This window comes from Urocitellus parryii, chromosome 8 (assembly GCF_045843805.1).
Source record: "Urocitellus parryii isolate mUroPar1 chromosome 8, mUroPar1.hap1, whole genome shotgun sequence".
In the NCBI taxonomy this organism is placed as follows: Eukaryota; Metazoa; Chordata; class Mammalia; order Rodentia; family Sciuridae; genus Urocitellus; species Urocitellus parryii.
Window position 1 is genome coordinate 124,757,402 of NC_135538.1, and position 12,571 is coordinate 124,769,972.

At 35.0% G+C, this 12,571-nt stretch overlaps 2 pseudogenes; both read left to right on the plus strand.

Moving 5' to 3' along the window:
• Positions 1 to 282: 282 nt before the first annotated feature.
• LOC113200082 (olfactory receptor 2G3-like) lies at positions 283 to 1,245 on the plus strand (annotated as a pseudogene).
• Positions 1,246 to 10,705: 9,460 nt separating this feature from the next.
• On the plus strand, positions 10,706 to 11,627 carry LOC113176931 (olfactory receptor 2G3-like; annotated as a pseudogene).
• Positions 11,628 to 12,571: the final 944 nt, after the last annotated feature.

Here is a 12,571-nt window from a genome sequence, read left to right on the forward strand (position 1 = left end):
AATCTTTTCTTAAGTAGATTGTCAATAATAACTTTTGACAAATAGGGGGAAGAGACAATTCATAAAAAAAAGAGGAGGTGTCAAATAGTTAATGTGACCAAAAAATGACACAAAAATGCCTTTTCATTAAAAGACATTCCTAAATGTCTTTTAACAATTATATCTTTTCTTTTCTGTGTAATTTCACTGGTTAAAAATCTTACGTAAGATTTTATCTCAAGTAGTAATAATGATACTTCTCTGGATTGAATTTCTATATTTCTCTTTTGTCTTTGAAGACTGATGGAAGAAAACAATGAAACCTCTGAGGGAGGTTTTATTTTGCTTCTATTCTCAGACCAGCCCCAGTTGGAAATCATCCTTTTCGTGGTAGTATTGATATCCTGTCTTCTGACCCTTGTGGGCAACACATCCATCATCCTGGTCTCCTGCCTGGATTCCAAACTCCACACACCTATGTACTTCTTCCTCACTAATCTCTCCTTTCTTGACCTTGCCTTCACTACCAGCATCATGCCCCAGCTCTTGTGGAACCTGAGGGGACCAGCCAAGACCATCACATCCACTGGCTGTATCCTACAGCTCTACATGTCCCTCTCCTAAGGTTCCACTGAGTGCGTTCTGTTCTCCTTACTATCATGGCATTTGACCGATATGTGGCTGTCTGCAGACCTCTCAACTACACGACTGTCATGCACCCATCATTCTGCAAGGCCCTGACAGGAACGGCCTGGCTAAGTTGAGTGGGAAACACTCTGATCCAAAGCACCATCACCCGGTGGCTTCCTCGATGTGGACACCGTCGTCTCCACCACTTCTTGTGTGAAGTGCCTGCCAAGATCAAGTTGGCATGTGTTGACATCCATGCAAATCTAGTCCAGCTTTTTGTGGCTACATTAGTTCTCCTCCTCCTTCCCATGGCATTGATATCTGTCTTCTATGGATTTATCGCGCATGCTGTGATAAAAATTAAGTCATCCCAAGCTTGGCACAAGGTTCTAGGAACCTGTGGCTCTCATCTACTAGTAGCGTCCCTTTATTTTGGGACCAGCTCAGTCATATACATCCAACCACAGAGATCCTTTGGCCACAGCCAGGGCATGTTCCTCACACTCTTTTATATTGTTGAGACTCCCACCCTCAACCCCCTCATATACACCTTGAGGACCAAGGATGTGAAAGGAGCCCTGAGGAGACTACTGAGGCAAGAACAACATTTCTAATGAAAAAATCCAAGGGCAGTGACTTTCTGTGCTGGAAACTTACTAAAGAGTTACCATATTAAATAACTTCTCCCTAACGTGCAGTTCATGTGTGACTGACTGCATCTCTACCTGAATTTATGTACAGTGTAGCCCACATTGTCTCAAAAAAGAACATTTGGATTCAACTTCTGTAGCTCATGGAACCTTGTGTGTGTTACAAATATTTTCACAAACTCCCTTATTAAATGGATTTTATGTGAATACATTTCATATAAATGAAATGGTACACACATAGTAAGAATGGAAAATTCTGTAGATTTTCACTGCACATATATACATATATGCCTGAAAACATAATTAGGGAATTAAAATATTATTTATTATTTGAAAAGTTTAAAAGTATATATTAGCATGAAGAAATTATTGTAGTATTTCCTTGTAGAACAATTCTACAATAAATAAATAATTACCAAATTATTTAATAAATACTAAACATTCACATAACCTAGTTTCAGCTTGATCCAACCTCTTGGCAAAATCTTGCATTCAATTCTATGTAACAATCTCCTGCATTCCCAGTTTCTTTGTGGCTTTTTACCATGTAGACTCTGGAGCCACACTTTCTTAGTTTGAAGGTTTGTTTTATTCACTTGTTGTTCATGACACTCTGATCTTTACCTTACCTGTACGTTTCTCAATCACTTCTGACATGTTCAGTGACAATTAAATAAACTTAATTCATGCAAAGTGTCAAAAAGTCATAGCAGTAATAAATCCTGAGTAAATTTAACAATTATTTAAAATATTTTAAAATAGAATGGTACGCAGAATTCTACATAGTCCTCCCACACAACTTCTGTTATTCTCAACATGTGCTTCATTGTGTGGTTTGTGTTTCTTTTACATTTTATATTAATTGATAGTTATATTTTATTTGTTAATTTATTTATTTGATTTTATTTATTCATTTGAATTTTATTTATTTGTTTATTTGATTTTTCCTGGAAACACTAAAACCAATCAAAATCTCTCTTCACACATCTTTGTGTCACCACCAATTTGCAATCAAGTACCAATTTTGACTTTGGAATCTTTGCTCTAAAGAATATTGTTGAAACTTTGAGTCTGAGTGCTTGGGTTCAAACTCCAGTTCTATGAAACTAATCAACTAGAATAATGTTTAAATACATATCTCTATTATGCCAATTCACAGTTTCCACAACAGTACAAGAATGGGAACAATAGTTCCTAACTTACTTGACTATTGTGATACGTAAATCTGATTGGGATACATTTAAGCTCAGAGCTATCTATTATGTATTACTAACAACCACTCAATAATTGTTAGCTACTTCTGAACCTCTTATACTATTCCAAACTTCATAACTTGATTGACCTTACTGATTTAATGATTTCTCTGTCTTCAATCACTTCCTACTATTAGTTCAACAACATTTAACTATGCCCAACTATTCCCTATCTTTTTGGTAACTCCTCTAACTTAGTGTAAAGTTTGAATGCGGATCCTGCATTATATTTAGACTTTACTTATGATCACGGCCATAGGAAAATATTCTCCAAACTATTCCTAGTGGTGTCTTAACCCATTTCATCCATCACATTCGCATTGCCACTGCCCTAGTTGAAATCTTATATCCTGCTCCTTAAAAAGATTGAAAATATATAGCTCTGAGCAAAAATGGTTTTACAGGGATGTTTGATTTGGAGGACAAGTTTAATTTAGTGACTGTGAATGTACCCAAATGTGTAATAGATTTTCTGCCTTATAGCCTTCCACACCTGGCCCATGGGCTCCATGTGGGTCACCTTCTAGCTTTTGAGGCACTTAAAAGTGTTGGTATGTGTGACCAAATTTTTCAAATGTCCAAATTGTTCTCTTCATGGCCTTTCTAAATGACAACTTTGATATTCTAGAATAATTGCATTCTATTTATGACTATCCTATTCCAATTTTAATGACACTTAAATGTTACAGAATGAATTTTATAGTAACACAAAATCTCAGGTTCTCCATTAATAGAATTTGTCTGTTTTCCTTAAAATGTGTAATTCATATTTAAATAGCAGTTTCTGAATATTTTCTTTTTATTAACCTTAGAATCTTTACTGTATCAGCTTCTCAAATCCAAACTTAAGTCTCACCTATTTCACATAAATGTCCTCATTCAATAATCACTTCTTTCTTTTTTGTATTGCCAAATCATTTTTCATGTACTAATTATTAATAAATATATGAGAATAAAGGGCTTTTTTTAGGAATTCAATTACTCCATTATAGTTAAGAGAATAAGAGTCAGAAATCATAGGAGATAGTCTTGGAATTGTGAAATGAACTGAATAGCTTAAGGATTTGTATATTATGTGAAGAAAAATGAGCATTCCTATGAATTCTAGGAGAATATCTTGTTTCTTCTACGGTTTTGGACACCAGAGTCACACCAACTTAGTTCTAACTCCTGAAATGAGTTCCTTCATCTCCAAATCTACATAACACAGTAATACCAATTTCATGATACCAGGGTGAGGAACAAGTGAGACAATGCATGTTATGGGCCTGATATCTAGCAAAGCTCAAAACACATCTGTCTATTAACAGTGAGATTCTTCAAGGAGCACTATCAAACCAGAAGAAGCATTACTTCATTATTTTCTCTGCCCATACCAGAGTATGGCTCTTTCCATGCCCCTGGAGAGAGTCTTAGAATGCACATGAATTTTCTGTTTTTTTTTTTTAATTAATTTTTTTTATTTGTTCTCTTTAGTTTTACATGATAGTAGAATATATTTTGACATATCATACATACATGAAGCATAAATTCCTATTTTTGTGGTTGTACATAATGTGGAGTTGCAATAGTATTGTATTCATATATGAATAAATAAAGGAAAGTTCTGTCCAATTAATTTTACTGACTTTCCCATTCTCATCCCCTCTCCCACTCTCCTACTCCCCCTTTCCAATCTGGTGAACCTCATTCCTTCCTCCCTGCCCCATGCCTATTGTGAGTCACCATCTATACACCAGAGAGAACATTTGGCCTTTGTTTTTTTTTTGTGTGTGTGTGATTGGGGTATTTCACTTAACATGATAGACTCTTGTTCCACCCATTTACCATCAAATACTGTAATTTCATTCTTCTTTATGGCTGAGTAATATTTCATTATGTATTTACAATTGATAAAATAAGGCACTTTTACTAATAAAATATTCTCAGATCAGTAGTTAAAATGTCTGCTTTCAGGTCACAAATAAAAGAATATTAAATAATAGTAAAGAGTTTAAATATGAGAATATTGATAATATTTTCACCTTATTAAAATGTACTTTTTGGTACAATTTTGAAAGAGTTGGGCAAAATTGATAAACTGTTAGCAAGATTATCCAAAGAAAAAGAAAGAACAAGAAACCATTAAGCAAAATAATATAGCCAGTATTAAATAAATTCTAAATAGAATAAAGATAATAAATGAGCATTATGAACCCCTGCATACTTCAGAACAGGAATGTATTTCCATGAACTTTGGGACTGATTTGGAGCAGGAAGGGATTTTAGCCTGGCAGGCATGAATGGTTGTGTATGGGGTCGGGGGTGGGGGAGATTGACAGAAACCCAGGAGAGTAAGCAAACTGAGAGAAAGAAACAAAAAGAAAGAAAGAGAGAGAGAGAGAGGAAAAAGAAGGAGATATTAGAGGAGGAAGCTAGAGGGAAGGGAAAGGATATACAAACCAGTATGGGCAAGGATATGTATAAAGTAGGAAGACTTTCTAAGAAGAAGTATACTGTGCCAGGAAACAGCAAGGTCTTTCCTAAGAATTCAGCCCAAGGGCAATGACAAAACTTTTCAGTAATTTCAATATAGTCAAATCAATCAAACTGTTCCTTCATGGTTTGATATTTCAATAATTTACTGATTTTTTAAGAAAGCATTCCTGTGATGATGTCATGAATATATAGTTTTTTTCTTTCATTACTGGTTGAATAATCATCAGGCAAGAATATTTATTGATGGTGTGATAGCGGTCACATGTCTCCTTTTCCATGTGAATGATTAGTTATTACAGGAGCATCTAATGAAAAAATTTATTCCTTCTAGTGACCTGAAAAATCAAATTTTTAAAAAAAGTTTAGAGTGTCTTATTGTACTCAAGTTTCCAAAAAAAATTATTTTTGTGAACCTTAAATTTTATCAAAAGCTGATTTGGGATCTAATGATATAATTATGTAATTTTCCCTTCCTTAATTATGTTATTTTGGTGAATTATCATTATTTTTTGACTCTGGAATAAATTCAATTTGGGCAATGAGTATGATTTATTTCTTAATTGACTTGATAACATTTCAAACCCGTGTTAGTTTTTCAGACTATCCTTTAGTTTTCTGTTGTTGCTGCCAAAGTTACCCATGACTAAAACAAGTATTTGAATTTTCCCTTTCATTCTTCAAACTTCTAATATATATAATTTGTATTGGTTGTTCAAAACATTACATAGCTCGTGACATATCATATTTCATACTTTGGATTCAAGTGGGTTATGAACTCCCATATTTACCCCAAATACAGATTGCAGAATCACATCGGTTACACATCCACATTTTTACATATTACATATTAGTAACTGTTGTATTCTGCTACATTTTGTATCCTCTAATATCCCCCCTCCCCTCCCCTCCCATCTTCTCTCTCTATCCCATCTGCTGTAATTTAATTCTCCCCCTTGTTTTTTTCCCTTTCCCATCACAACCTCTTATATGTAATTTTGTATAACAATGAGGGTCTCCTTCCATTTCCATGCAATTTCCCTTTTCTCTCCCTTTCCCTTCCACCTCATGACTCTTTTCATTGTTAATCTTTTCCTCCTGCTCTTCCCCCTGCTCTGTTCTTAGTTGCTCTCATTATATCAAATAAGACATTTGGCATTTGTTCTTTAGAGATTGGCTAGCTTCACTTAGCATAATCTGCTCTAACACCATCCATTTCCCTGCAAATGCCATGATTTTGTAATTTTTAGTGCTGCATAATACTCCATTGTGTATAAATGCCACAATTTTTTGTCCATTCATCTATTGAAGGGCATCTGGGTTGGATCCACATTCTAGCTATTGTGAATTGTGCTGCTATGAACATCGATGTGGCAATATCCCTGTAGTACGCTCTTTTAAGGTCTTCAGGGAATAGTCCAAGAAGGGCAATAGCTGGGTCAAATGGTGGTTCCATTCCGAGCCTTCCCAGGAATCTCCATACTGCTTTCCAAATTGGCCGCACCAATTTGCAGTCCCACCAGCAATGTACAAGAGTACCCCTTTCTCCATATCCTCGCCAGCACTTGTTGTTTGACTTCATAATGGCTGCTCCAGTAAGATAATATATAATTTTTTTTAGAAATCAACTTGGAAAAAACACCCTAGAGACTTGAGCAAGTATAATACATAAGATCTCTCAATGACTTTTAAACAAAATAATCTGGTCAATTTTATCAGTCATCAGGGGAGTACAAAATTTAAATAGTAATGAAATATCCATTACTTACTACGAGATGAATAAAATTAAAAGAACACAAAATACTGAGTGTAGGCATAGATGTGGAGCAATTGGACTCCCAAGCCCTGAGAAGTATAGGTGTTTACATCAATTTCCAGGGTTAATGGTATCTATTAAATCTGAATATAATTTATGTCTAAACAATTCATCAGAAGATAACTTAAATTTTTGTTTACCCAGAGTTATATGCAAAAATATTCATAGTGGCATTGCTCATAAAAGATGAACCTGAAAACACTTAAATACCTATCAATACTACAATGGCTAAATATGGTGTGACATATTCACACAATGAAATACAATGCAGGAATAAAAATTGTAATTTGCTTTTACAAGAACCATAATGATTAAATCTCACAAAGGTAATATTGAATAAATGAAGGCAGAGGCAAAAGTAATAGTAATGCATTATTTTGTTTATATACCTTTCAAAAATCATAATAAATGTTACATATGATAAGTAAAAGTATTATATTTGGGTTGTTCTGGAGTGTGGCATGTTTTATTTCTCCATCAAGATGTGTTTATAATGTAAGAATTCAGCAACCTGCATCTTTATGCATTGTTTGTTTGTTTTGAGTGGTACCAGGGATTGAACTCAGGGGCATCCAAGCACTGAGCTACATATCCAGCCCTATTTTGTATTTTATTTAGAGACAGGATCTCACTGAGTTGCTTAGCACCTGCCTTTTGCTGAGCCTGGTTTTGAACAATCCTTCTGCCTGAGCCTCCAGAGCTGCTGGGATTATAGGCATGCACCACCATAACCGGCTGAACTGTTTATTTGTATATGAAATAAATTTATATAAAGAATAAATAGGCTTTCATAAAATCCAGATTCTATTGAGCATTATGAATATTTTTTAGTTCTGGGGCTCAATACACAGAAAATTAATCAAGTTAGGTAAACTGTGTTTCCTTCAGATTCTGTATGTGCTGTACAGTTTGTCCAAGTTTCTGCTACTCTTTTAGTACTGGGTACAGGCCTTAGATAAATGTGGTTGCCATCCATCATTACATCACTGCAATTGTTTTCTTAGACCTATCATTGGTATCATCTGGCTAGAACATGAATGTGCATGCATTTTTCCTCAAACTATGAAATATTGGAAGAGGAGTCAGTAGCCTTAGCCAAAATGAAGTTCACCTCCTCTATTGAGAAAAAGTATGCTTGAAGAAAAGCATAAAGTATGGGATGAATATGGTGTACTTATAGGCAGCAGGCAGGAAATTAATGGGATTTCCACCTGGGGCCTTTGTTTGGTCTTATATCAGAATAAGATAACCTGTGCAGGGATGAGTGGGAGGATTTAAATATTTTCCCAGTTTTCTGTAAAAGAGAAGAACAACAGGACACACCTGGAATGATTTCTTGGCAGACCTAAGAGGCCATTTGAATAGAGACTGGGAATTTTAAGGATGTGATTCCACAAAATCATATGTTAATCTCCGTCAAACCCAGTGCTTGTAATAAATGAGGAGAAAAGCCCTGTAAAAATGTTCCAAGTCTGAGTTTTCAGGGTAGATGTAAAGAAAGGATAAGAGAAATTTTTAAGGTTCCAGTGAAATTATCTGACAATATGATGTATTTATTGTGTGTGTGTGTGTGTGTGTGTGTGTGTGTAATACTAGATTATTTATGGAAATTTAATATGAATATATCCAAAATGGAGTGAGTCAATACTGGGAGATTATTAAAGTATAAGTTAAAAGTCTTTGGGGTTTTGTCTAGTTTAATCAGTACTGAAAGGTAAGAATTTCTTTCAGAATAATCTCCTGGGACCATTGACTTTGGATACTACAGAGCCTGAGATTAATTGCCATATTGGGAGAACTGTGTCCATGGGAAATTTTTGGATTCAATAGCCTGTGTCCTCTCCCAGCCTCTCTTCATTTGCTGGTCTTCAGGGATCTTCAATCTCAAATAACAGTCCCTACAACCAATACATGGGCCTCAGACATTGATTTACCACTTCAAGTTAAAATTGTTTTTGCTTTGTTGCTCAAATTTCCTTTTGTTTTAAAATGTGATTATTGGGATGAAAAAAAAATTGGAAGAGCTTCTTCTCTGTTAATATATTCACTATTATTAATGCCTTGATTTTATATCTGACTTATTCCCATGATTCTTAACATTTAATAATAAATTGAAATTTGGGGTTAAAGTGATGTCCATCTGGATAAAGGGAGATAATATGGAGCACATGTAATTTCAGATTTTGCATCAGAGTTAAATACAATTCTTCTATGAGTCTAAAATGAACACAGTCTTATAAGTAAGAAACTTTGTCATGACCATAATTAATCTCTCATTGCATTCTTTTGATGTTGTATATGTGTAAGAATGTGTGTTTAAAAACTCTACTAAAAGTATCATTTGGCCAAGATGGGTAGAGGCTATAAGCAGGATTAGAATGAGAGTAACATGTCTGAATTTATTTTATTGCATTGATAGAAGTAAAGTGAAAAAACTGAAAATTATGCATATATGTATTTGTGGGTTTTGTATGGATATGGATATGTATAAACATCTTTGCAATACATTTTATGTATATTACATATATATTACATATACATAAAATTATGTATAATTATGTATATATCAGTATATCTAGGGCCTCCTTCATATTCTTTTTTATTATAGTGTTCCCCTCTCCCTATCTCTTGAGTGATCCCTCAAGGACTTCATGTTGTATTTGATGTCTCTACCCTACCACTCCCTTGATTTCGTTTTTACTGATTTTAGCTAAATATCACTTTTATATGATAAGTGAAATTACTATAAGGTATGGCTCTTGACAATTACTTCACATATTTTATTTCCATGATTCATTTTCACAATAAATCAATCACAAGGTATAAAATTATTATTGAAGAATTTCAAGGCCTGAAAGATTTTTTTTTTCACATCCATGTAGAAAGTGTCTATTTGTCCTAAACAAAAGATATGATTATGGTCTTTAGGTATATTCATTGAATTGGTGAATATATTTTAAACTTTTGCATTCATAAAATTTGGAGTTTTTAAAAGCTGCTCTTTAGCATCCTGAAAGGTAAAAATTCTATGTAGGTTTTAATGCATATTGGGGCAGCTCTTTCATTCATTTGATGTGCCCTCATAATGATAACCCCCACTCCCTCCTTTCAGACTTAAACATGTTTTTATTCAACATTCCCTTCCCTAGTACCACAAACAAACAAAAAAAAACCCAAAAAACAAAAAACGAGGGTTGTTTTGAATGTGTGTGCTGCATGAATCAGTATCCTCAATAAGCTGATGGAATAAATGAATTAACTAATTCCTAAAGGAAACATGCTTCTGATATTATGTGTCCACATTATTAAACAGTTAGGTATAAATAATAATATTATGAATTTATTAACCAAGTGTTTACCGTTTTACAATAAAAAGAATCTTTATAGTCTCCATAACCCAAAAGTCATTCATATAAAGAAAATCATCAAAAAAGAATTCCCAACTCAAAGTTTATGCTTGAAGACCGGAAATACTATGTATGCATAATTTGTTATATTAAATATTTATTTTATTGATTTTTTTCCATTTAATTTGAATGGTTCTTTATAAGCTATTAATGAATTTAATGTATTTTTATCCTTTGGCATTTTCTTTCTCTCTCTTTTTTTTTTGTCCTTCTGTGGAAGATTTTATCTCAGCTTCTAACAGTTCTCTCTCAAGGAAAGACTTTGTTTCCAGAGTAAGCTGCAGGGGTCTCTCTGTAGAGGATCTTTAACAACATCTTCTGCAACTTTTGAAAGACACTGCACTGAAATTTATTATCTAAGTCACTGTAATTTGTCTGAGTGAGGATTTCATAGAGTTATTTTATGAAGTTTGATGTTGTCACTAGTGACCAACACATTATACTCTCTTTTTAATTCTTGTAATGTTTTCCTTCTTGTCTGAACAGGTAATGGGCATGACCAATAGTAGTGCCAAAGAAGACTTCATTCTGGTGGGCTTCTCAGAGCAGCCCCAGCTGGAAAAGATACTCTTTGTGGCTGTTTTGATATCTTACCTTCTTACTCTGGTGGGAAATACACTAATTATTCTGGTCTCTTCCATAGACCCTAAACTCAAAATACCCATGTACTTTTTCCTTACGCACCTCTCCCTAGTGGACATCTGTTTTACCACCAGTATTGTCCCTCAGCTGTTGTGGAACCTCAAAGGACCAGCCAAGACCATCACATTCCTGGGTTGTGCCATCCAGCTCTATGTCTCCCTGGCATTGGGATCCACTGAATGTGTTCTCCTGGCCGTGATGGCTTTTGACCACTATGCTGCAGTGTGCAAACCTCTCCACTATACAGCTGTAATGATCCCACACTTGTGCCAGGTTCTGGCAGGGTTTGCATGGCTGAGTGGAGCAGGAAATGCTCTCATCCAGGGCACTGTCACCCTCTGGCTACCTCGCTGTGGACACAGGTGGCTCCATCATTTCCTCTGTGAGGTCCCCTCCATGAATAAGCTTGCATGTGTGGACATCCATGCCAATGAGATCCAGCTCTTCGTTACTTCATTGATCTTGCTCCTTTTGCCCTTTGCACTGATTTTGATGTCCTATGGACACATAGCCAAGGCAGTTATAAGGATCAAGTCAGTGTAGGCCTGGCACAAAACTCTGGGGACATATGGATCCCACTTGACAGTACTATCCCTCGTCTATGGGAGCATCACAGCCAACTACATCCAGCCCAACAGCTCCTATGCCCACACTTATGGAAAATTCATCTCCCATGGTCATCACCCTGACCCTCAATCCTCTCATTTACACATTGAGGAATAAAGAAATTAAAGGTGCACTGGGAAGAATATGCCACAGAGACCTATATGTGTAAAAAATGAAGCAAAATACAGACTGGTCAATTTTTCATCACAAGTCTCTTAAATATCATCTCATATAGTCCTTCACCAGCCTAAAAGCACAGCTGGAACCTCCACAGTTTGCATGATTGTACTTCACGTGGCCTCACAACTATCTGTCCTCTCCAATCTTTTCTCAGGCTTCTTTTGGGCCCTTTGATAGGCATTATTTTCTTACACTGTTTGATTTCCATTTTCCTAAAAATTTCCATTTCTAACCATTTCTTACTTCATTTCTTCTTTTGTCACCCCCTGCCTTCCTTTTTATTCCACCTTTTATTCCTTCTTTATATCCCATTTTGGTTTTCAGTTTCTTGTAGTACTGGAACCCAGGACCTTGTTCATGCCAGGTAAACACTCTTACCATTGAGCTACATCCTCAGCCCTTTGTATTTTATTTTTAGACAGGGTCTGTTTAAGTTGCCCAGGTGGGCCTTGAACTTGTGACCCTTCTGCATCCACTTCTAAAGTAACTTTGAGTATAGGTGTGCAGCTCTGTGCCCAGATTTTTTTTACCATTTGTATGATGTGCTTTGTAACTGTTTTTCCTCATGTCTCTATGTTATAGTCTTCCCATTAATATTCTAACAATTCCTGAAAGTAATTTCCTCAAAACAAAACAAAACAAAAAAAAAACTTTCCTCTTTTGTCACAGTAAAAGCTATTGGGAAAAATTTTGAGAATTTGGATTTTGAATTCCACAACTTCCTTTTTGAACTAATGCAATTTTATTGAACTTTTTTGTATCCATGTTTATGTATGATTTAAAAAGTAATCAGATTTGTATAAAAGACCTTACTATAACAAAAAAGAAAGGTGATATCTGAAGCAGATAAATTGGGTATAAATTTCTGCTCTTAAAGAATTGATCTTAGAGTATGGCTAAACAACAATATATGCAATATTAAAAGAATTTAAT